The sequence below is a fragment of the Pteropus alecto genome, unplaced genomic scaffold, assembly GCF_000325575.1.
Source record: "Pteropus alecto unplaced genomic scaffold, ASM32557v1 scaffold156, whole genome shotgun sequence".
Lineage (NCBI taxonomy): Eukaryota > Metazoa > Chordata > Mammalia > Chiroptera > Pteropodidae > Pteropus > Pteropus alecto.
Window position 1 is genome coordinate 2,822,173 of NW_006437746.1, and position 23,287 is coordinate 2,845,459.

At 47.4% G+C, this 23,287-nt stretch overlaps 1 long non-coding RNA gene across 2 annotated transcripts in view; it reads left to right on the forward strand.

The window, feature by feature from the left end:
• Positions 1-23,287, forward strand: part of LOC112482051 — a 125,735-nt gene continuing 102,448 nt past the window's right edge. For both annotated transcript variants that reach the window (XR_003047171.1, XR_003047172.1), the window contains exons 1-2: positions 1-101; positions 4,056-4,114. This is a non-coding gene — a long non-coding RNA (uncharacterized LOC112482051). The remainder of the gene's footprint in view (positions 102-4,055; positions 4,115-23,287) is intronic.

The following is a 23,287-nucleotide window of genomic DNA, read 5'->3' on the forward strand; positions in this document are numbered from 1 at the left end:
CCCGCCACCCAAGGGCGCTCCGGGCACGCCGCTCTGAGGCTTACCGCGGAGGTCGCGACGAGAGGCTGGACCGAGGTGGCGCGCCGCTTGCGGACCCGCAGGTGAGTGTGCAGTGTGGGCGTGGGATGCTGCGGGGACAGTGCGGGAGACCTGAGGGTCCTCGGATGCGGACACGGGTCCGTGCGATGCGCAGGTTAAGTTTGCAAAGCGAGCCCGAGGTCTCTCTGAAGCTCGGCCTCCTCTCGCTGCCCCTGCGGGTTGGGGGCTCACGCAAAAACCTTGACTTGGGGGAAGGGCTTCGAGAAATTCTTGTCTTGAGATACTTGACAAAGGTTGAAAAGACACATCAGGTGGAGCGTGTAGCTGCGTCTGATGGGGTGACACAGGTGCATTGAGTGTGCCTGCATGGGGGATGAGCCCAGAATGGGCAAAGCTTCTGCGGCCGGTTATTTCGTCCCCAAAAGCCACTTAGATGCCTGAGAGAGAAATCGCGCTGCTCTGAGGTGGTCACTGGACGATAAGGCAGCAAACCTATGACCCCCGTGTTTCTGATATGCCTCTGAGTAGCAGGAGAGCAGGTGGCTCAGTGAAGAGTGTGTGAGGTTTTAAGGCACCGAGAAAATATTCCCTTCGCCTTTTAACTTCTTGGTATAAATTAGTATTAAAAGTGCTGAATCATGCAAAAAGACGTGGAAAATAATCTGCTTCATTTTTTGGTGAAGTTTTTCAAAGCCGTTATCTGTATTTTTGGAATAATGCTTTGAATGTACGATATAGGCACCAGGTATTTGAAATCATATTCAAAGACTGTGCCTTTGGCTTTACGACTATTGATTGCTTTTCTTTTGGAAGGGCGAGTTGTCTCCATTCATTATCTCTTACCAGCCACCCTCCTAAAAAAAAAAAAAAAATTTTTTTTTTTTTGGCGTGGCCATGATTATAATAGGGGTGGAGGAAACAGTCCTCAGAAATAGAAAACATCCTCCTTTGATGAGTGCAATGATGGCCAATTTGATTTGTCATATGCCACTGAAGGGAATGTCAACCTGATAACAAGCAGACTAGAGAGAAAAAGAGGCAAGAGTTGCCCATGGAGGAAGAAATGAGCCCTAATCCAATTGTGCTCAGTAATAGAGCTGAAGGGAAGTGCTTCCACATTGGAGCCTGAGTCCTGCTTGGTGGAGGTGGAGGGGTGCAGTTTTTGATGGGAGTTCTGAGGCCTGACACCAAGTAGCATAATGATGATTTTTTAAGAAACCAGAGTCAGGATTAGTAAAAATGGGTGTGTCCAAAGATCTCTTGCCGGTAGCTCTGGGCTGCACTGTCTGAACTGCTCAGTGGCCTGCTGACTCATAAGAGAACCAGCATGGCTTAGCAGGATTGGATTTTACTTGTGAACTGTAAAAAGCCATACCTGTTTAAAAAAAAAAAAGCTTTAACAGAGACATCCATAAACAGAGCAGCTGGTCTCACATCTCTTCAGGGAGATTTTCTCCGATTCCTTGACTTGTCACCTTCATTTCAATACCTGTCATCCATGGTTGTGCACAGAACATTTGGTTCGACACAAAGATTTGAATCTAAATCTTAACACTAGAAATAGTGGCACTCCTAAAAACGTGATTCTTTCAAAGGTATTTGGGAAGGACACTGAAAACCTGGAATATGAACGAATAATTGAGTTTTCTTTGCCGCAAGGACTCCCTTAACATTGCATACAAGACCGGGGAGCCCCACCCTGTTTCCGAGCATCTGCATGAAAGGCCAGGAAATGAATTCAACAATTGCAGTGGTGCAGAGAGAGGCAGTTTTAGTCTTGGGTGTTCTGTGTATTTAAATAATTACTAAAATTTTGGAGAGTAGACTTGAACCCAGAGTTAAGTCTTCAAAGCACAGTGTTTTTCAGTTTCACCTGTCAGCTTGTTAAAAATGTTCATTTAACTTTGAGAGGTTGGTTTCGTTAGAAAAGGGATATGAAATGGGAGCTGCTTCCAAATTTTAATTCTGGGGCTACAAGACATGATTGGAAAGGCAAATATCAAAGCACAGAGTGAGGCCGAAAAGAGTTATTTTTGCTCTGGTATTCTTAATAAAATTTCTTGATTAAAGTGAAGGGTTTTTTGTTTTTGTTTTTGTTTTTTTTTAAAGAAAGGGGCACTCGTTTTCAGGCAATAAACAGGCTTGCGGAATAGACAAGCACCTGGCATCTCAGAGCAGAGATGCCTAATTGGAGCAGGAAACAGGTGAGTGAGCTTACCTTTTACTGCGTGGTCCCTCAGTCAGAACCCAGTCATGTCACGTCTGATTAAAGGAGGCCATTTCTGCAATAAGGCACGAAGATTTCAAATCCTATAGGAAAGAAAATGTTTTGAGCTGCTCTGAAGAAAGAGGCTTTCATTACGAATTCACAATTTATTATTGTCATAGCCATGCTTACCCGCATCGCCTTCCGGAGGCAGCAGGTCCAACCGTGAGAAAGAGAGATAGATATCAAGACATTTTTCTTTCCTTTTTTTAAAAAATAAAATAAAATAAAATAAAAAGTTTTCAAAAGGACATCCACCGGATGTTACCATTCACTTTTTAAGGCAAATAAATCATTTAAAGAAAACGATACTTTTCTCCCCGTGGCTAGAGTGAATTAAAGCATTGCTAAATCTGGACGTGGTGACCAGATTGTATCTCAACAGTATGAATTGGACATCCCGGGGGCAGGTGGAAATGGCATATTCTGTTCAAAACTAATGTTCAGTTCAAAGCTGCTGGAACCACCTTCTGCTTTTTTCCTTCTATTACCGTTCCCCTCTCTTAAATTCACAAACCACGCCTACAAATCCTAGCACCTGGAAAGCTATGAGATTTCACTAGGAATGCACAATCAGGTAAATGGCCCGTGATTGCGGGTCATTCTGAAATCAAAGTAGATTTCAGCTTTGTCTTCGAAAATCATGGTAGGTTGTCTCTCGTGCTTTCCTAAGATGCTGGCGCCCTGGAAGCCTGCTTTCAAAGAGGGTCTTTTCCTGAGATTTCCAGTGATTATTTTGTGGATGTTAGCTCTGCCCACTTGCACGGTTAATTGCAGTGCAAGAAGGTTCCAGAACAGTACCTCCTTGAGCTCCGACAGTGAATGTGTACACAGCATTGTATGAGGAGCATTCCAGAACACCCACCAATCGGTGAAGTGAATGTGCTGGCTGAATAAACACCTGGGCTGCTTTAGCAGGCCAACCCTGTCGTTATTTACCGTGGAAAGGTTGTGTTAATATATGCTGAGCTTTTGTAGGACACTAGAGAGCCTTGCAGGATGAAGAGAGGCTTCTGATGTCTGGCTGCTTTTCGAGGTGGCCTCTAAGAATCTCCCTTTTTCCATTTGAGGATGTCCAGTTATGTGTATTTTGCAAGGAAATTAAAGAAAACACGCTTTGCTCATTCACTCATTACAGGGACTTGTAAGATAGTAATATTAATAATATCATTGCCTTTACGTATTTAAAAGTTAACACATTCATATATTTTGGGGCGCATGAGTATTGAGTTGGGTTGAGTATCAGTAGGAAATCGCTGCTCCTTTGAAACGATAACATTCAATACTTGCACATACGTCTCTGCAGAATAAAAGAACGTGCTTTGGTGTGCATGCTCTGCCGCATACACATAAATTCTACACAAACTAGAACTGCTCTTTAGGATTATTCGGTTACTTTCTCTGAGGATGTGGGTAGAGTTTTTGTTTGTTTTCCTGGCGGATGTTGAGCTCTGATTCTGCTCTGCTTGGGCATCTTAATTCTGAGCACCCTCAAGAAGAGACGGCGAACAAATACAATCGTTCATATTATAAGCAAAGTGTATTTTTTGCACTGTGTCTTCTTCTAGGTTGCCAGTTTAAAAGTAGTCATGCTCTAGGTTTTAGAACTAAAATTCACGAGAAATAACTTTTATTTAGATGTAGCTCAGGATGCATCTCCTTTGGTCAAATGACCATAGATCATCTTTGCTACTCATGAAATTTGGAAACTATCCAGACTGCTAATGATCTGAATATTTTGGTCCTGCAGGTGTTCCTTTGCTACAGTGGACGGTGACTCTGCTCTTCTGCCTGCGAGTGGTTCAAAATGTAAGTTCAGCAAACCCAATAATCACGTATCGATCATTCTGAGCTCAATGCAAAGCAGTTCTTTTCATTTTCATTCCTTCTACCTAAGACTTTAGCCTCAGACATAAGAGTCTAGAAGGAGATGATATCATCCCCTGGGGTGGGGCAGAGAAATACCTAACTTAAATTAACGTCCGTCCACTGTACAGCAATGTAACTTTATACGTCTGCCATCACAGCCATCGATTGCCATTCTTCTCTACCCCTCTCCATGACAGTATTTTTCTGGTAAAGAATATGAACCTTTGGTGTCTGGGTAATGCCGAATTGACACTTCCCCAGATTTCGCATCTTTCTGGGTGGCCCTGCCTATTCTAACCTCATGGCTCAAGCACACAGAGTCTCTAATATGTAGACACCTCCAGCCTTGGGAGCAGACTTTTTTTGTGCTGGATGAAATTCTGTGACTATTCTCGAGTTTCCTTTCCTACCATGTATGTTAACCAAAACGCTTCTTTCGCTCAGCCCACGAGGGTCATGCCGTTGGGATCTGGTACATTTCAGTTAGAAAATGGAAAGTGTTGAAATGTGCAGAAGACCATTGCTCTTTCACAGAGAGATGTTGGATGGTGCCGGCGTTTTAGATTTCCCAGGGATGGGTCTGCCTTCTCCACTTTGTTGGAGATAGAGTACGTCCAAGGACGGCTCTTGACAGAGGAACCTGTTCTTGAAAAGGGACCGAGTGCTGGTTAAGGGACTGAGTGCTGGTTTAGACACCTCCTGCTTCTTTAAAGACCTCAACGTGTAGTTTTTTTTGTTGTTGTTTTTGTTTTTTTAATTCATAGGCATTTAAAGCATTTTATCGCATTCAGGGTCTAGAAAGCTGATTTTTATTAGGACAAACATCTGCCCTGCCGCCTCTTCCCCTTGCTTTTCTGCCATCCTGTCTCTGCTTCCTTGCCCACAACATGGATTTCCATATAATTCGGTTCACTAAATATCTCTCCATTTTTGTGTCGCCGCAGAGTTTATTGCTAGAGCTGCTCAGAGACTTCCAGCACAAAATAATATATTGATCACTCGAAATCCTGTTTGAGCTTGACTGAATATACATAATGGGGTGTCAATCGGGGGGAAAAAAATCTCATAATAAATGGCAGGCAACTTATATTCATGAGAAAAAACGTCTTGGACAAAATATCATGTTTACTGTACCATGACAGACTGATTTCGCTAGGATCTATCACATAAGAGTCGATATTTAATAGCAAAGGCAAGGTTAGAAGATGAAAATCCTGGAACCTTTCTCTCTTTGTTTATGTGGGGAAGCATTTTTGCACATCCTTTTCACCACAGCCAGCAAAAAGGAGCTTTTTCTACCTGAGGAATTCAGAAATTTTGCAAACAAATCTGTTTAAGTTGGTGTAGATTTAAAATCAGCTACTGATTTATGCAGTCCATATTTTTTTTAAGTTTTTACCATGTGTGTATCAGTGCACGCACTTGCTGTATGCAAATATTTTCAATGTGTATATGAGAGAGCACAGTATATTTAGAGAAAACCCTGCTTTACATAAATTATTTTTAAAGAAGTGAGCAAAAGAGTAGCCACGCGTTAGGAAAGCTAAGTCTTTTTTTTTTTTTTCCTTTAAAAATTTCTCATCGAACGATAAGGAATCTCAATTTTAAAGTTTTATGTGTAATTCTCTAAAATCTATTTTCCCGATTGAGCAGTGATTATGATGGTAGGTATTTCTGGGGAAGTGATGTTTTGGGTTACTTTCTGAAGCTGACTTGTAGCTGACACCATTGCAGCTCCTTGTTTGTGTGGAATCTGAGCACAGAGGGACATGGGGATGGCAGTAACTGAAATCCTGCTTCACCCCAGAATAGTGTGGGGTATGTTCCACTTTCCTAGCCCATGGGCGGGGTGCAGCCTGGCTTCCATCAGAAATTCTTGTCTCCTGTAAGTGAACGAAGCCAAGAGGCTCTTTGCTAATCAGATTTCAATTTGCTTTTTCATGCTCCCCTCTCTCCCCCCCGCAAAAAAAAAATCACTCTCTTGACAGATGTCTCTTCTAGTTCCTGTACAGTAATCAAGATTTTCGAAAGTGTATTGTGGTGGAGTTTTCAATTTTTAAATCTCAGGTCATATTCGATAACCAGAAGACTCTACTTATCACAAAGAGCATGTGAAAAAGGACAGGAGAGGCTATTAAACTGTGTAAGACACGACAGGCCTTGATCGTGTCTACCAGTTTTCCATAGGGTTTCAAAGACCTTTGCCTGTTTGCATCGACTTCATTAAAATGCTTCTGATTTGTTTTTCAAGGTTTCTGATTAGAGAATGCAAAATTTGCTGAGAAAATCGAATTATCTGAGGACTAGCCAGGTGCAGAAGTTCTACAGTGTATGATTATAGGCGAACTCATATTTTAGTAATACTTTTTATAGGTAGATACCTTTTATATCCACGTGTTCCCTTATGTATGTATACAGTTAGAAACTATTAGAAGTATGTGGCTCTGTGCACATGGACAATCAAATTTGATAGTTTAGGGGAATTGTGCTGTGGAGATTTTAGCAAAACCTAGGTTATACAAAAACTTTAAATTCAGGAATTAGCTTTTTAAATAAACTTCATTACTTATAACCTACAGAGAAATGTATGTCTGCAAATGTTACAACTTGGACTCATTGGATATCACCAATAAAAGGGAAAAATTAAACCCCGGGGCAAAGAATATTGGAAAGAAAAAGTTTCCCAGAGAAATTTGAGTCTGAAACCTGCATTTATAAGCCTTGCTATTGTCTTAAATTTTGCATAGTTTTACTAATTTATTTAAATAAAAGGAAGAGAGGAAAATTAATAGGAACTAAGTAAGTTACATGAACTATTTTCTGGTTAAAAGATATTCAAGATTATGTGTTGTTAATCTAAATATCCAGTTTTAACAAATTGCTTCCTTACCAGTCCTGACAATTTTACAGTGAGAATATTTAAAGACAAATAGAACACGTTTAAGCTCATATCCTTTGTAAATCTTCTCAGTAGAACTAAAAACAGTATACTCAGCAGATTCTTGGTTTAAAGCTTTTTAAACTGTTTTCTAAAAATCTTTATTCAACAAAAATTTCTAAAGCAGAGTTGAATTTGCAGCTGTTTCACAGAAATGGACATTATAATTTCTGAGGTTTGATTTTTATATTTGCTAAATTGAAGATTAGGAAGTACCTGGAACTCCTGTATTTTTGTTGTCTTGCAACTGCTATATTTTCAGAAACCAGAATTCAGGCTGTCTTCCATTAGGTGCAGCATATTTAAAGTTATATTCATTTACTAGAAGAACAGCAGTGCGACCAATTTTCCTTCCACAAAGGATTTAAATAATAACTAGTCCGATGCAGTGGATTGAGGATAATTTTTTTTTAAATTGGCGTTTTTTTCACTTAAAAAAAATACATCGTGGCAAAGAAAAATTGCAATGTGCTAATTCAATGATCACTGAAGCAGTAGTTTGGTGTATATCACTTTTAATAAATATGGCTTTATATTTAGTAGAAAGCTTGTTTGGGAGTTTAATTGCTCATGCTAATAGAAAATCAACAGGCAGTGTGCTTAGTGTATGTAACTACTGAGCTTTTTATAAGTTAGTTTCACTAAGAGAAATACTATAACACACAAGAAACCTTTATTAAATCTCCATGTGCTTCTTAAGAACCCATGTCCCCCATTAAGTGAGGACTAGCTTGGGGTCACAAGCAGCCAATGACTTTTTATGTTATACTTATTGCTGTATTAATAATATATGTATGTTATGTAAGTATATATATATTTATTACAAGCATATTGTTATTATGCTTAAATGCATATACATTTCAAACAAGATTAAACCATTCTGATTTAATTCGAAACCTAATATTGAGAAATACCTATAACAATTATCCTATGACATTAAAAAAATAGAGACTGGACTCCTTCCCCAGCTTAGTTTTTGCTTGAGATGCGTTTTTTGACAGACAGGTCCTCCACGGTTGTGTTGGAATTTGGTGAAACAGTAATGTGTGGTGATTTTTGTTTGTTTGTTTCGTTTTGTTTTCGGTGTGTGTGTAGTGGCCCGGGTTGGGGTGAGGGGGGGCTTTAAGAAATGAGAGTCTCATTTTTAAAAATCAAGTGAAAATGGTTAATCTCACTTTTAGGTTAAATTTCATCTTGCCGTGGCCTTGGCCTCCTCAAACTGTGCTTCCGTCACACTGACGTATGTAGACACACAAACCCATCATATGATGGACTTTGATTTTTGTCTCCTCCAAGCAGAGGGGGAGGCCATCCTATAAATTCTGTCCCCAAACCAAGAATTGGAAAACCCAATATCATAGCCAGTGTTCATCTCCAGCAAGGCGGCTACACCTTCTTCAGAATCATCATTTCATTGCTGTGCTCTGTGTACTTCTGCAAACACCTACACCTCTTCACGTGTTCTTCAAAATCATTTTTCTCTCTCATCGTTAAAAGATAAGCATTCAAGATAAGACTGAAAAATATGAAACCTCCTGTAGAGCCACATTGCCAAGCTCTTCTACCCTTATATAATCTTGGGAGATAATTTGGGTATGAATTTGCAGCCTGGACAAAGCTCTAACTCAGGCAATCGTCATGTATCTTCTCTGAGGAGCCGAGTATTTGCAGAGCTGGGTTAAAGCAGACAGACAAACACACACCCCATAAGGCAAGGATTTAAACTGACAGTTAAAATTTTAAAAACCAGCATAAGGTGAACATTTATAGATGTGAGGACTGTGACTGTTTCTTCAGAGATATTAGTAAATACAGGAAAATTAGCCACATTCCAGCGTTTTCTTCTTCTTTCTCCCCTCACCCCCCTTCTGTAACAGTCTGGGGATGCCACTGCTGGTGGCCATGATGACTAAACATTCTTAATTTTTCTGGATCCTAACACGAGGCTGACTGGATTCCTTAGAGAGCCGATTTCTTGAGCGGCATTGTCCAGTGGAGCTTTCCGTGATAACAGAAATGTTCTACATCCCATGCAGAGCCCCTGGCCACATGTCATGATCGAGCGCTTGAAATGTGACTAGTTTGACGGAGGAACTGAATTTTCAAAATCTTATTTAATTTTGATTAACATTTTAAAAGCCACACATGGCTATTGGCTGCGTATCGGCCAGCGTCGCCTCACCATCGGGGAAGCGAGTCAAGTTGGCCACAAAGTCCTCTTTGTGGGTGATGTGAGCTAAGGGCGCACTCCAGAAGTCGGAGACCGGTCAGCGCTGAGCACGGCACCCTCTCCTTGTGGCAGGCCCTGCACAGCTGCCGAGGAGATCGTGGTTGTGCCGGTTGCGTTCTCATTTGTACATTTTTAAAATAGAACCGAATCCTCATTGAGGCACAGGGCATGGTATTGTAACTGCTGCGTGTGTGTATGCGTGTGCGTGTGCGTGTGAAGAATGCGTAAAATGAGATCTAGCCTCTTAGATTTTTGCGTGTACAATACAGCATTGTTATCTGTAGACACAGTGTCATACAGCAGATTTCTAGGATATATTCATCTTGCGTAACTGAAATTTTATACCCTTATTAGCAACTCTCCATTTCCCCTCCCCCTCACCCCCCAGCCCCTAGCAACCACCATTCTATTCTTTTTCTCCATGAGTCTGACTATTGTTGCTGCCCTGAGACCCAGACCCCCGACTGGGTGGTCTCAGTCATTCCAGGACCTCTCTGGGTCTCAGCCGGTTTGCTGGCTTTGAATGTACATCTGAGGTGCTCTGAGAGAATTCTGGCTTTGGGATAAGAGGTTTGGGGACAGAAGCCTGGATTTGCCCTTCCAGAAGGTCCTTCCACAGCTTCTTCCTGGTGGAGATTGGTTTCTGTAGCTCTCACCATCCTATGACTTGACAAACATAGATGTGTGGGGAGGGATGGGGGTAAAGGATGCCTCGCAGCTGTGGCCATCTCCTTTGTGCCTGCCCAGGGTGACCCCACACTTCCCAGCACACACTGGAGGCTTCGATCTGTGTGGGGGAGACAGACGGAGTGTGATGGGCCAAGTGGGTAAGGAAGCGCTGTCTTCAGGAAGCTCACAGCCTACACCCCACCATCGGCCCCTAGACCTGAGATGCTGCAATCTGGCCCTGCCTCAGAATCACCTAGGAGATTATTAAAAATATATATTAATAACCAAATTCCTGGGCCCCACCCTTCATTTGTAGAATTAGAACATTTCTTTCAGTTCTCTGAATTTTGTCTTCACAATTAGGGGGTTCTCGAAACATGCTGATACAACCGAATCAGCATCTCTGCGGGGGAAGGGTCTGGACACTGAAGGATTTAAAGTCCCTCAGGCGCTTCTGACGCAGCCTGCATCTGGCAGGAGTCTAGGGTGTGTAATAAGATTCTGGCTGGGATGTCCACGCCCGTAGCGCGTGTTCACTTCTTGGGCACTCGCTCCGCGTCAGGCCCTCCTCGGCATGATGCTGGTTCCAGCGTCCCGAGCCGTCTCCTTTTCCTGCATCCTTGGCAGTGTCGTCACTTCCACTCAGCCCACTGAGCAAACGGTCCCCAAGCCTCTGCCTCAGCGGTGACTCTTCCAGCTTTCTGGCTCTTGCTGGGCATGTCCCCTTCCTTGTCCACTCTGCTCTGGAAATCAGGGTACACACCTCAGCTGCTCCTCGTCCCGCAATCCGGTATGGTCTCAGAGGCCTGCCCCTTCCACCGTGGTTTGCTGCAGTGCCTGGTGTCTCTGGTCACTCTGAAACTGAGCCGGTGCAGGCCAGCACCGGTTCGTGCCGGTTGACCAAAACAGCCCTGAGCTGGCCTCTGCCTCCCTGGATCACTGTTCTCCCCAGTCGCCCTCCCCAGCTGCCGAAACACAGGTCAGTTCACAGGATTCGTACCACTCAACTCCGAAGGGCTACTTGGTGAGGACAGGGCCGTCTACATCTCCGTCACCTGCCTTCATAGCTCCCGCCACGTGGGGCTGCCCGCTGGGCCCTCCATGCCCTGCCGCCCAGGCCTGGGTCCACGGCCCAGCTGCTCGTTTGTCCTTCCCTCTGCGTTTGCTGATCTGTAGCTCCCTCCAGGCCCGGTTCCCAGGTCACCTGCAAGCTTCCTGCGATGTCTTGGGCCAGACCCCTCGTTCCCAAAGCCTTCTAGCACTTTGGTGGTTCTGCTGGAACACACTCTCTTCCACCTCCTTCCTCTCTGATGGAATGAGACATTTGAGACACAGCGGGCAAGCGTTCGTAGTAAAGCGAGAGGAGGCCAGGAACCTTTCTGCTGTCGTCCTCTCCCTGTGTCCCTTGTCTCCAGCTTAGCTGACCCGCCAGGTCTGTTCGGGCCAGTCCTGGATGGACCCAGTGAGCCTGCTTCTTGGGCTGTTGCTTCAAGAGTAGCCTCAGATGGCTGAGCCAGACCCTCGAGGCCATACCCCTTCTTCTCCAGAATATCCCTCAGGGAATGTGGGGACGGCCAGGTCCATACTCTGGACAGGTGCATGGAGATGAAGGGCGCCGGTTCTGTCCTCTCTTTCCCATGGGGAAAGGTCTGGAAGCACATCGAGAGAGGGAGACACACTGGGAGGGAGTCGACCCAGGGTGCTGAGGGCCTCGTCAGCAGGGAGAGTTGGAGCTTTCCAGAGCTCCACGCTGGTGAAGGAAGAGGAAAGAGAAGGTGTCAGAGGCCGAGGGCGTGTGCAGAGGCCGGGGGTGCGGGGCGGAGGGGGTTGGAGTGTGTGTGTGTGTGTGTGTGTGTGTGTGTGTGTGTGTGTGTGTGTTCGGTATGTATCTAGGAGTGGAATGCCAGTCATAGTGGATGTACATACTTGGTTTTAGTAGACTCTTGCCAAACAGCTTTCCTAGGTGAACCGATCCACACACCCAGCAGCCATGTATAAGGGTTCTCCTTGCAACACAATGAGCCAACACCTGAAATTTTCATTCTTTGTTCATTTGTGTGTGTAGGCCAGGGACGGGTGCAGAGGCCGGGGGTGCGGGGCGGAGGGGGGTTGGGAGTGTGTGTGTATGTGTGTGTGTAGAGACCGGGGCCGTGTGCAAAGGTGGTGGTGGGGCTGTGTGCAGAGGCTGGGACGTGTGCAGAGGCTCAGGGAGGGTGAGAAGGCAGCTTATTCGAGGAACGGCAAGCATGTCAAGTATTTCGCGTGGGATGGAGGTGGAGGAGGGCGGGGAGACCAGGGCCATTCCTGGGCCTGCCTTGCCCCGTATAAGACTCTTAGACTCTGTCATCAGGATGGAGAGGGCGGCAGCTCAGCAGGGCCGTGCAGACCCCGAGGTGGGCCACTGTCGGCCACTTTCCTCATTCTGTCTCTGTCTGGGAACTTTCCCCTGTCAGAGCCACCACACCGATGCTCCAGGCTGGCTGGGCCAGGGTCCCCCTCGGCTGTGTCATTGTCCCACACCTGAGCCACACCGCTCACTACATGGAGAGCTTTGGCTGCAGGGCCCACAGTCGGGCGAGGGGACCCCTGAGGCTCACTTCCCCGGGGCAGGGGTAGGCATTTTCTCCTCCTTCCACAGATGGTAGTTGACACACTGACAGCCTTATGTGGAAGGGGAGAATAATCCCAGAGGAGAAACAGCCATGAAGCCCCAGTGGACCGTGGCCTTCAGGACGAGCAGCAGTACACTCCAGACTTGTCCCTCAGCCAGGAGGCCCTTGGGCAGCTTTCATGGGAATGAGCATGGCCAGCATCCCCCACCTCACTCAGACCACCTTCCCAGCCATCTCTGGTCCCTCGGCCACCCTGCAGGCTGCAGCCCATAAGGACACGGGGACTCTGAGCGGCCCTGCGTGAGCCCCCCAACTCGAATGAGGCCCAGCACCTTCTCCTCCCCGCTGTCAGTCCCTGGGCTGACCGTGAAGGCTCCGAAAAAGGCCCCTTCACAACAAGCCTACACGGAGAAGTCTTCGACACCCAAAACGGCCCAGTCCACATGGGCACCATTTATGCCCTTATTTGTGGGCGTCACTGTACTTGAGAATGGTCAAGCAGCATTGCTTTAAGAAGGGCATTCGCCCATTCGATTTAAAGCACACTGAGAGGGTTCATTGTCCCCAGGCAGCACGGTGGCCTGGGCCAGTAGCCCGGGATTTGATCAGAGCTCGCCGAGTGGGCGGCAGAGCACACGCTGACACAGACAGCAGGGTCTGGCTGGCTGGCAAGGCCTTTGTCGTAGAGTCTGTGGGTTGGGGGAGGTGGGGAAGCTGCCTGCTGGATGCGGGCCTGCGACAGGCCAGCCGGCCAGGGAGCCCTCTGCAGAATGACACAGCAGCCCGTGCGGGGAGCCATTCTCGCTGCCACCGTCTCACAAACCTGAGAAGCTCGGGTCGGTTATGACTTAAGATTACAGTATTGGATTGGAGCCCCAGGTGGGAAGGATGATAGCTGTTTGTCACCCTGGTTGTTGGCATGAGTGCTCCATCGGCTAGTGGGTGGGGTCCCAGTGAGACCCTCTGAACTTTTCACGCAGACGGTTGGCCTGAAGGATTTGTCTTGTCGGAGACGCGGCGCAGTTTTAGATGGAGGAGAATCCAGAGCGCTCAGAAGCCTTCACCGTGTCCCATCTGCCCCTCACCCCACCCTCCGCCACCAATTCCTCCCACCGCTTTCCTGCCTCCCACGTCTGCAGTGCCTGCTCTGCCCTAGGGGGGCCGGGGGCAGATGTTGTAGGGGTCAGGGTCTGGGGCCTCATTCAGTCCAGAATCGCGCCCTGCAGTTGGCTTCAGCTCTGGGGACGTCATTTGAATTGGGAATGTCCAGGTATGTGCTCTCCACCCCTCGGGGCTGGACCTGCATGGGCCACCTGGTCCCTGAGCAGCGTGATCCAAGACGTATGGGGATTTGCCAGGCTCCCCACATCCACGGTTCATTATTGCCGCCCTGTTAACTATCCCTGTGTAGTGTTTCCTCAGCACTGACATATTTTTTATCTTCATCACCACTCAGGTAGTAGGTGCAAGAGGATAGGCCAGGGGCTCAAGGTCACACAGCTAGAAAGAGGCGGAGGTGGGCCATGTCGCAGTCCTGCCTCGCCGAGGCCTGAGCTCTGAGCTGCCTCAGTCCGGGATCCTGGTCCCGCTCATCCCTTACCCCAGGCGTTTCTGAGTCATGCGCTGTCGAAGAGACAAGTCACGAGTTCCAATGTGATCCCGGGGCCGCGTCTCCCAGCCTCCTCCCCACAGCTGGGCCTCGAGGCCCCTGTAATCCATCCATGCGGCTCCAGGGGCTCACTTTGCTTCCCCTCCATATATATCAGTGAGCCGCTTCCTCAACGTTTTTTCCCTCCCTTAGGGTTGTATTCCTGTTAGAAGAAAAAGTTCCCTACGCCATGATTTATGTCTGCCTCTGCAGATCATTTTTTTTGAAGTGTTCCAAAGACTTTCAGGATTATTTTTTGTTTGAATATTAGATTTCTGTCTCTGGAAAATATATAACCATATGCTGTCAACTCTGGATATTAGCATCAGCGAAGTATCCACCCCGACTCTTCTTCTCCCAGATAATAATCAAACGATCTGTCTCAGCGCAACCCGAACCGTAGCCGGGGAAATGCTGAGAGAGTGGGGAATGGGTTCGTGCTCAGGGCTACACGGCACCTGTCGTCCCTGATCCCCACCCCTCCTCGCGTACCCAAGGCAGCCGGGCACAGGCTTCAGGGGCAGGGAGACGAGAGACAAGCTGAGTGAACCCGTCAGCGGAGGCCTGAGCTCCCGGGCCCGTTCACGAGCGTGATGGAACACAGGCTCGGAATGAAACGGCTTGGCTTCACGTCCTGGCTAGGCTGCTTGCTCGCTGCCGTGTGCTCTCAGAGCAAGTTACTTACCCTCTCACTGCATCTCTGAAATCAGAAGAGGTCCCTCCAGCCACCTCACGGGACTCAGGGGCATGAGGCACTTTATGGTTTCTTTAGCTTATGCCATGTTGCGTTTGCCACAGTCTGGGCTGCTGTCTGTCTGTGGTCTCGACGCGCAGTTGCTTCTTGGCGAATGAGATTAGGTCAGGAGTGGGCCCCAGTTCTGGAAGCCAGACTGGGCTTGTCAGTGACTCCATTCTTCGTGTGTTCGTCTGCATCTGATTACCCGCTCACGTGACTCTTGCCCCATTTAAGAAAGCTCCTATGAGCCCAAACTAAGGCCTCGTCCCGTGGCAAGGTCACCTGCAGGCCACCCGGGCAGCTGGGGGCCCAGGCAGGTTTCTCATGGGCACTTCGCCACATCCATCCAAATACCACACATGAAGCACACATCAGATGGTGGCCCAGGGGTTCAGCTGGGGTGTAGTTCAGAGACCCCCACTCAAACCTCCCTGCCTCGTGTGTTTCCTTATGGAACATTCTTAGCCTTATGGACAGGATCTGGGTACATTTCAGGGTTCTAAAAATCTCCCCTGTAGTTGCTAGGCACCGGGGACCCCAACAAGCCAGCTGCACAAGCCCCAACCCTGCTGTTATCCCTGGCGCTTCTCTGTAATGCCACATCCACCCCATCTCCAGAGTTGCCACCCAAGCAAAGGCCAGCACCTCCCTCCTCGGGCCCCCGCACTGGCCTCCATCTGCATCTGTCTACCTGTCCCCAGCCCCACCCCTCCTCGCGTACCCAAGGCAGCCGGGCACAGGCTTCAGGGGCAGGGAGACGAGAGACAAGCTGAGTGAACCCGTCAGCGGAGGCCTGAGCTCCCGGGCCCGTTCACGAGCGTGATGGAACACAGGCTCGGAATGAAACGGCTTGGCTTCACGTCCTGGCTAGGCTGCTTGCTCGCTGCCGTGTGCTCTCAAAGCAAGTTACTTACCCTCTCACTGCATCTCTGAATCCATAAACTAATGGTACTGCCTCAAAGGGCGGTGGTGAAGAGCGAATGACGGCATCCGTGTGGCACCCTGAGAATGTTGTCAGCCATGGTTTCTGGAAAGGGCTGTTCAGAACGAGTGGCTGGGATATTTTGCATCCAGTGAAACCGGTAGTGATTCCTGTTTGACAGCTCCAGTGAGGCGCCCACCTGAAATCAGAAGAGGTCCCTCCAGCCACCTCACGGGACTCAGGGGCATGAGGCGCTTTATGGTTTCTTTAGCTTATGCCATGTTGCGTTTGCCACAGTCTGGGCTGCTGTCTGTCTGTGGTCTCGACGCGCGGTTGCTTCTTGGCGAATGAGATTAGGTCAGGACTGGGCCCCAGTTCTGGAAGCCAGACTGGGCTTGTCAGCGACTCCATTCTTCGTGTGTTCGTCTGCATCTGATTACCCGCTCACGTGACTCTTGCCCCATTTAAGAAAGCTCCTATGAGCCCAAACTAAGGCCTCGTCCCGTGGCAAGGTCGCCTGCAGGCCACCCGGGCAGCTGGGGGCCCAGGCAGGTTTCTCACGGGCACTTCGCCACATCTATCCAAACACACATGAAGCACACATCAGATGGTGGCCCAGGGGTTCAGCTGGGGTGTAGTTCAGAGACCCCCACTCAAACCTCCCTGCCTCGTGTGTTTCCTTATGGAACATTCTTAGCCTTATGGACAGGATCTGGGTACATTTCAGGGTTCTAAAAATCTCCCCTGTAGTTGCTAGGCACCGGGGACCCCAACAAGCCAGCTGCACAAGCCCCAACCCTGCTGTTATCCCTGGCGCTTCTCTGTAATGCCACATCCACCCCATCTCCAGAGTTGCCACCCAAGCAAAGGCCAGCACCTCCCTCCTCGGGCCCTCGCACTGGCCTCCATCTGCATCTGTCTACCTGTCTCCAGCCTCTGCTCCTGATCCCCAGCCATACAGCATCCAGAGTGGTCTTTAGAAACACATCTCTTACCACAGTAGGCTTCTTATCCCCACTCCCCTGTCATGGCCTCTGGCTTCTCCGTGATTCCTCATACGTTCTGCAGTTCCTGTTGTCCCCGTTAGCTGGTAAGGGCCACGAGGGCAGGTCTGTGTCCGTGTCTCTCGCCTCTGTACCGCAGCAGCCAGCACAGCTCGGCCTTATGGTCATGGGCCGGGGATGGGCAGAGAGGTAAACCTGAGAGAGCCTAAAGACGAATGTCTGGGAACCTGTCTGCTAAGAAGGACCCACTGGAGGTAACAGAGCTGGTGCAGGCGGGTGGAGAAAGAAGCCCCCCCTGCACCCCACCCACCTGGCATTTCTACCTGTGATAGACAGCCAGGGGCTCCCCAGGCCGGGTGGTGCACGTGCTATTGGGGAACTTGGAAGAGGGATCATCCTCTCACCAAGAAAAAGATGGTGGCTGTAGACGAGCTCCTGGAGACTGATTTACCGAGTCGGCCGGAGAGGACTGATCCCCAGCCATACAGCATCCAGAGCGGTCTTTAGAAACACACCTCTTACCACAGTAGCCTTCTTATCCCCACTCCCCTGCCATGGCCTCTGGCTTCTCCGTTCGTTCGTTGAGTACCTTTGGTGCCGGATTTTTCGCACATCGGCTCCGTTCATCTCTACCAAAACTTTGTGCGATTGGGCGGACACTTCCCATCTGACTGATAAGGAAGGAGAGGCTCAGAGAAGCTAGACACAGCCCTGCCCTCTCCAGTCCTGGCCTGAGCCATGTCTGAGCCAAATAAACCTACGATAAAGAAGCAAACGTTCAAACAAACCCTAACTGCCTTCGTGTGATCAAATCGCTTCATTTCGGGGTCACAGCCAAGATGAGGTCCCACAGTGAGGAAGGCTCAGATGTGACGGTGGTCTTGTTCAGCTAGGTGGACCGTTTTTACCTGAAGAGTCTGGGACCTGTCTGGGTCTGTCCAGGAAGGAGCTGGTCAGCTTCGTCAGTGGTAGCCGGGATAACGACTCACCTTGTGTGGACCTCTTGAGGTCTGACGGCAGGGCAAGGGTTGTCAGGCTCCAGATGGAGCGCTGACAGTGGCAGGGACACAAACGGCGGTGGACGCGGGAGGAACAGCAGGATCGAATCTTCTTCAGGGCATAGCCCTGCCTCTGTCTGCGGCTGAGGGTTTGGGGGTGAGAGCTTAACAGATGATGACAAATGGGGTAAATGCCATTTTTATCGGAGCGGCTATAACAGCCAGGCCATGAGGGAAGGATTGTAAGAAAGGGAGACCAAAGAACTCAGAAAATGATCATTAGAGGTGGTTCCTGACCTTTTCCTCCTCGGTCTGATCGCTCACGTGTCAATTCTTGCTTGTGAGCAGGTCCTGGTTCTAGCTGCTGGTGTGGGTCAGACAGACTTGAGCTCCATTCTCTCCACACAGACAGAGTCCCAGGATGGCATCACACAGGGTCACCTTTACCTGCGCTGACATAAAAGAGTCTCAAATTCAATCTCAGACTGCAACAGCTCTCATGCCGACAGGCCAGGCAAGCAGGGAATGGTCGTGACCTTTAGGGTGAGGGCGAATGAGGATTAGGGTTGAAAGATGGTGGAGAATAACAAGATGCCGTACAAAGAACCCAGCCTTTCTTTGCAAAAAGAATCACAGGACAGTCCCATCCCACTATCAGCTGTACATTCAGACTCCTGAGGGAGAAGACCTTGAAATCAGTCGACATGACCTTGGGCTGGGACATGAGCTTGCTGAGTCACCTCATTCCTGTCACTTTGCCTCTTCTGCAAAGTAGAACTGCCACCTATCAATCACCACATGCTTTGATGCAGCCATGTCAGGTTTATAGAAACGCAAACCACATTCGGGTCTGCCGTGTTTTCCTTTCAAACGCTGATGCTTTCATGGTCCAAGCCACTCTGACCCTGTAACTCTATAGGGTAGTGTTGGTTTTTATAATCACTATCTTATGATCCCTCCTAAGCGGCTCACAAAGCACTCGTGGTCCAACCAGGCCGCCTCCATGAAAACACAAGGATCACACACAGCCAGTAACGATTAGCGCCAAGGCCAAGGCCAGGAACATCCGAGGGAATCCAGACCGGAAGGAAGCTCAGGGCACTGGCTGCAGGATGAGCTGTGCCAGTGGGCCCCCGTCAATAGTCACAGGCCTTACCCCGCACAGTCGGCCACCCTGGCTCTCCGTCCTTTCATAACTGGGCCATAAAACGGTTCCGCTGACTCTTCTGCTGCCTGTGGTGGTCTCGCCTTCATCCATTAGTATGGACCGATGTTCCAGTAACTTTATATCTGGTGTTCTTGGATGAAAAATAGGAGGACTTTAGCTCAGAGACCATTAACAAGCTCCAAGAGAGAAAACGGAGCTTGTCCTGCACTCAGGTGAACAAAACAGTGGTTTTGGTCTGAAAAGAGCCAGATGTAGTTGAAACAAAAAGCTAAAAATGTTTAAACAGCTATAAATTCTCTGAGCAGTGCAAATGGCCCCAACATCCTAAGACGTTTGTTTTTTTTTTTTTAATCTAATCACTACAATAGCCATTTTTCTATAGAAAATAAAAAATTCTAAATTCAAACACACTAGGCTATAGTCTGTGTGATGCCTACGAGAATAGTGAGTTTTTTATTTCCCCTCAGAACTGGGGGGAAATTCTTCTACATTCCACTTAAAATTTTTTTCGGTACCAAAGAAGAAATTGTTTATTGTTAATATGTGTTCTCATAATGAATTATTTAATGTAAATTCTATTTTTTTCTATAAAACAGTTTGTTAGCATGAGATGTGGTGAAGCTTTTTCTTTCCTCCTACCAAGATGAATTTTCCCTATTTTAAATGACATCGTAAGACACTGGATAGAGGTTTTTATGCTGGAAATAGCGATGACCCCTTCGTCCCACCTGGTTAAATTTATACCCTCTTCAAAATTCTATTAATTCTTCTATTAATACTTTGTTCTGTAGAATACTCGATGTGCTTCTGTGGTGTCTATTAAGAAACTTGATAGAGACTTTTAGCAAACCTATACTAGTTACTTTTTAAATAATGAATTTATGAAGACCCTTCTCTTGAATACAGAAGCTTTAATTTGGATGCAAATGTTTCACGATAGAAATTTGATGGATATGTTACAAATCCCAACTGAACTCAAAGAAAGTAGTTTGGTTATATGCCGAATGCAGGAATAAAATTCCACCACTTCTGAAGCTCAAGATAGAATGTGAGTTGCCCCAAAGAGAGAGATTTTTAAAAAGGAAAAATCATTTTTTAAAAATCAGCAAGCTAATCAACCACAACGGAGTTTGAATTCCTCCTCTGACCAGGAAGCAGGAGAAAGAATTCTCAAATGTGCTATTAAGAGGTGGCTGTCTATGTGGAGAATACAAATTGATTTGAATGTTAGACTAAACACAGCATAAATTTGAAATGCCAATCAAAAACACATATATTGTCTCCCCAAAGCCATGATGTGTTTGTTGGGTGAACCCTGTCCCTGTGCCTTCTGAAGGTAAACGAGCGGGCCCACACATTCACGCTCACGACAGATCCTCGCTGGCAGCCATGTTCGTCTGCCAGTGGTGAAAAATACCAGAACCTGAAGATGATTTGTCCCATCGTGGGCCTGATAAATTAAAAATTCGCATGTGTGTGACGGTAGTTTTGCAGTCCCGGGAAGTCCGTAAGAAAGTAGAAAGGATTTAAATTCAGTGTTACATATAACAAAGCCTTTAGAAATAGACAAATATAAATGATATTGATTGATTTTTAAAACATCTTTTATTCTGTGGAGTCGAGGGAGCAACCCAAAGCTTTGGGGGACCGTGTGAGCTAACAGTGCTAGTGGCTTTCTGTTTTTTTTTTTAAGAGCCGGAGCAAATAAGAACATCAGTGTTGCTAAACATTTTCTGTTTTCAGGAGACCTACAGGAGAAAACACCACCAGTAAGTGGGAACAATGAAGCAATCTGCTTTGTCTGCATATAGGGACTTTGAAGGGATGCTCCAGCTATAAAGTACTAACAATCTCAGCGTGCCTCCATTCCTCATTTCGTGAAATTAATTTTAAGAACCCCGTCTTTCAGGCACTCAATCTTTGTTCGTTTCCGCACCGCAAATATGTTCCTCGTACCTATACAGCTCCTTCCCTGGGAACGAATGAGGAAGATGGTGTGGTCCTGGGTATTTATTTCATGACACTGCCCACAAGGGTGCACTGGCCTGTAGGCTGGATGCCAGCCACCAGCCCATCATTTCTCAGTGAAAAGAACCTTTCAGCTCAGTTACCTCCTGGAGAGAGCTGATTTTCCAGCAGTCAGGCTTGATCTGGGTAAATAATTAGAGAGCTGAGAGCTAAGACATCACCCTGGTGCTGTCTGTGATTCTGCTAATACAGCCAGACCCTGTGATTCCATCGCTGCTGCAATCTTACCGCTGCTTTTCTCCAGAGCTGCAGAGAGAGAGAGAGCGAGCGAGAGAGGAGGGAGGGAAGGAGAAACAGCAACAAAGCCAGTTGCTTGCATTTGTCTTGAAAGAATTAATGATATTTTTTGTTCTTTCGGTCTAACCAAGAAAACTGCTGCAGCTCTTTATCGGCCTATAAGGAGGTGAAGCTCAATATACCTCCCTCTTCCCACCACCCTCACCTACCAAGACATACGTGCCCAGGGCAATCACTTCCCCATTTTGATTTATTTTTAACACTGTATTGCTCCTAGTTTACCGGACTTTGCAGGGCTCTGGGTGCCCAGGCAGATCACATTTCTCAGAAAGCAGACCCTAAAGTAGCTTGTTGTTGAACTTTTGCAGCTGCTCATCAGAAACCAATTTTTAAAAAAGAAAGAAAGAAAGAAAGAAACACTAGGTATCTTAAAGTACATGTGTCTCTCTCCAGTATCCAGTATTCTCAAACTTTGTCACATTGTATCCTGTCCTCCTGTGTGGTACCCATGGATGGAGAAGAGCACAAAAGGAAGGGGTTAAAAAAATGATCCTAAGGGTCTAGTGAAATTCCCAGTTTTGCTTCCACTTGTGTGTTCAGTTGCAACATCTATAGTTATCGTACCATTAATTCTTATTGATTGAGAATCACGGTAAGAAGGCCAATCTGATTTATTGAAAAGTAGTCATTGTACTAATGGAATTTTATCACTTCTGAGAAAGATATATAGTTACGAATGAATACTAAGAAATAGAAAGAGGTAACTTAATTAAAATAATTAACATTCATGATCGGCGTGTTTAACACGATTATATGTTAAGTATAAAAGTTCCTTAACAGTTTTCTGAACCAGGAAGTGGAAAGCAGATTGAAGAAACAAAGGCCACTGTGGTCTTTCCCCGCCCCCCCGCCGCCCCCCGACGAGTGTGGGGGGATCCTAAATATCAAGAAAGCGAGAAGTCAACTAGTACCCAAACCAGGGCCCACCTCCACACATTTATTTATTACGGATTTCAAAATTAGTAAGTTCTTAATTGAGTCGAACTACATACTTTTCTGGCAAATGCCAGCTGAATTTGTAACATGGGTTGCTTGAGTCACCAACATGGCAGGCGTAGCTGCGTATTTGGTGTGTGACAAAGCCATCCAGGGGAGTAAAGAGGCCAGCCACAGGGCACCCCACAGCAGCACTTGGTATTTCTCCTGCTAAAATGCATTCAGACCCAATCTCCTAACCTGAGACTTTTTTAAAAAAAATTTTTCCCCACCTATTTAGTAAAACAGTTTGTCTTGGAACTAAAAGCATCAAGAGCTGATATTAACCACGTCATCTCTGAATGGATTAAGCATAATACTTCCCTTCCTTCCTTCCTCTGTTCTTCCTTCCTGCCTCCTTCCCTCCTTCCCCAAACCCAAGGGGCTTTTTAAGGCTGTTCTGGGGCAAGGCTGAGGAAGGTGTATCCGGACCGGAGGCAGGTAGGGTGGGTGTGTCAGGACAGAACCAGGGGCCAGAAGGCTGCCAGCTGCCTTTAGTCTAGCACAAAGGAAGTTGAGAATGTTTTCTTGGAGAATCACGGAACGTGATTGTCCCATTGTCATGGGACAGCGTCCGGGACAGTGTAGGACTTAAGTGTTTTAGGTTGCCATGAAAGAATCCTCCATAGGACCCCGTTCTGCCATGCCGTTTGAGGGTGACCGCTTTCCCAAGCAAAGCCAGGCTGGGGCTCTGCCCGGGGCGAAGTCTTTGTCTGCCTGCACGCCGGATCGCTCCCGGCTCCGGATTGATTTTTGGCCCCCGCTGCTGCAAGTTGGGGGCTGGCGACGTGTGTGGAGGAGGCTGGGGGCGGAGTGTGGCTCGCATCGCATCCGCTGCACCAGGGAGCCCGCTGCCGCCGCCGCCGCCGCTGCTGCTGCTGCTTCGGG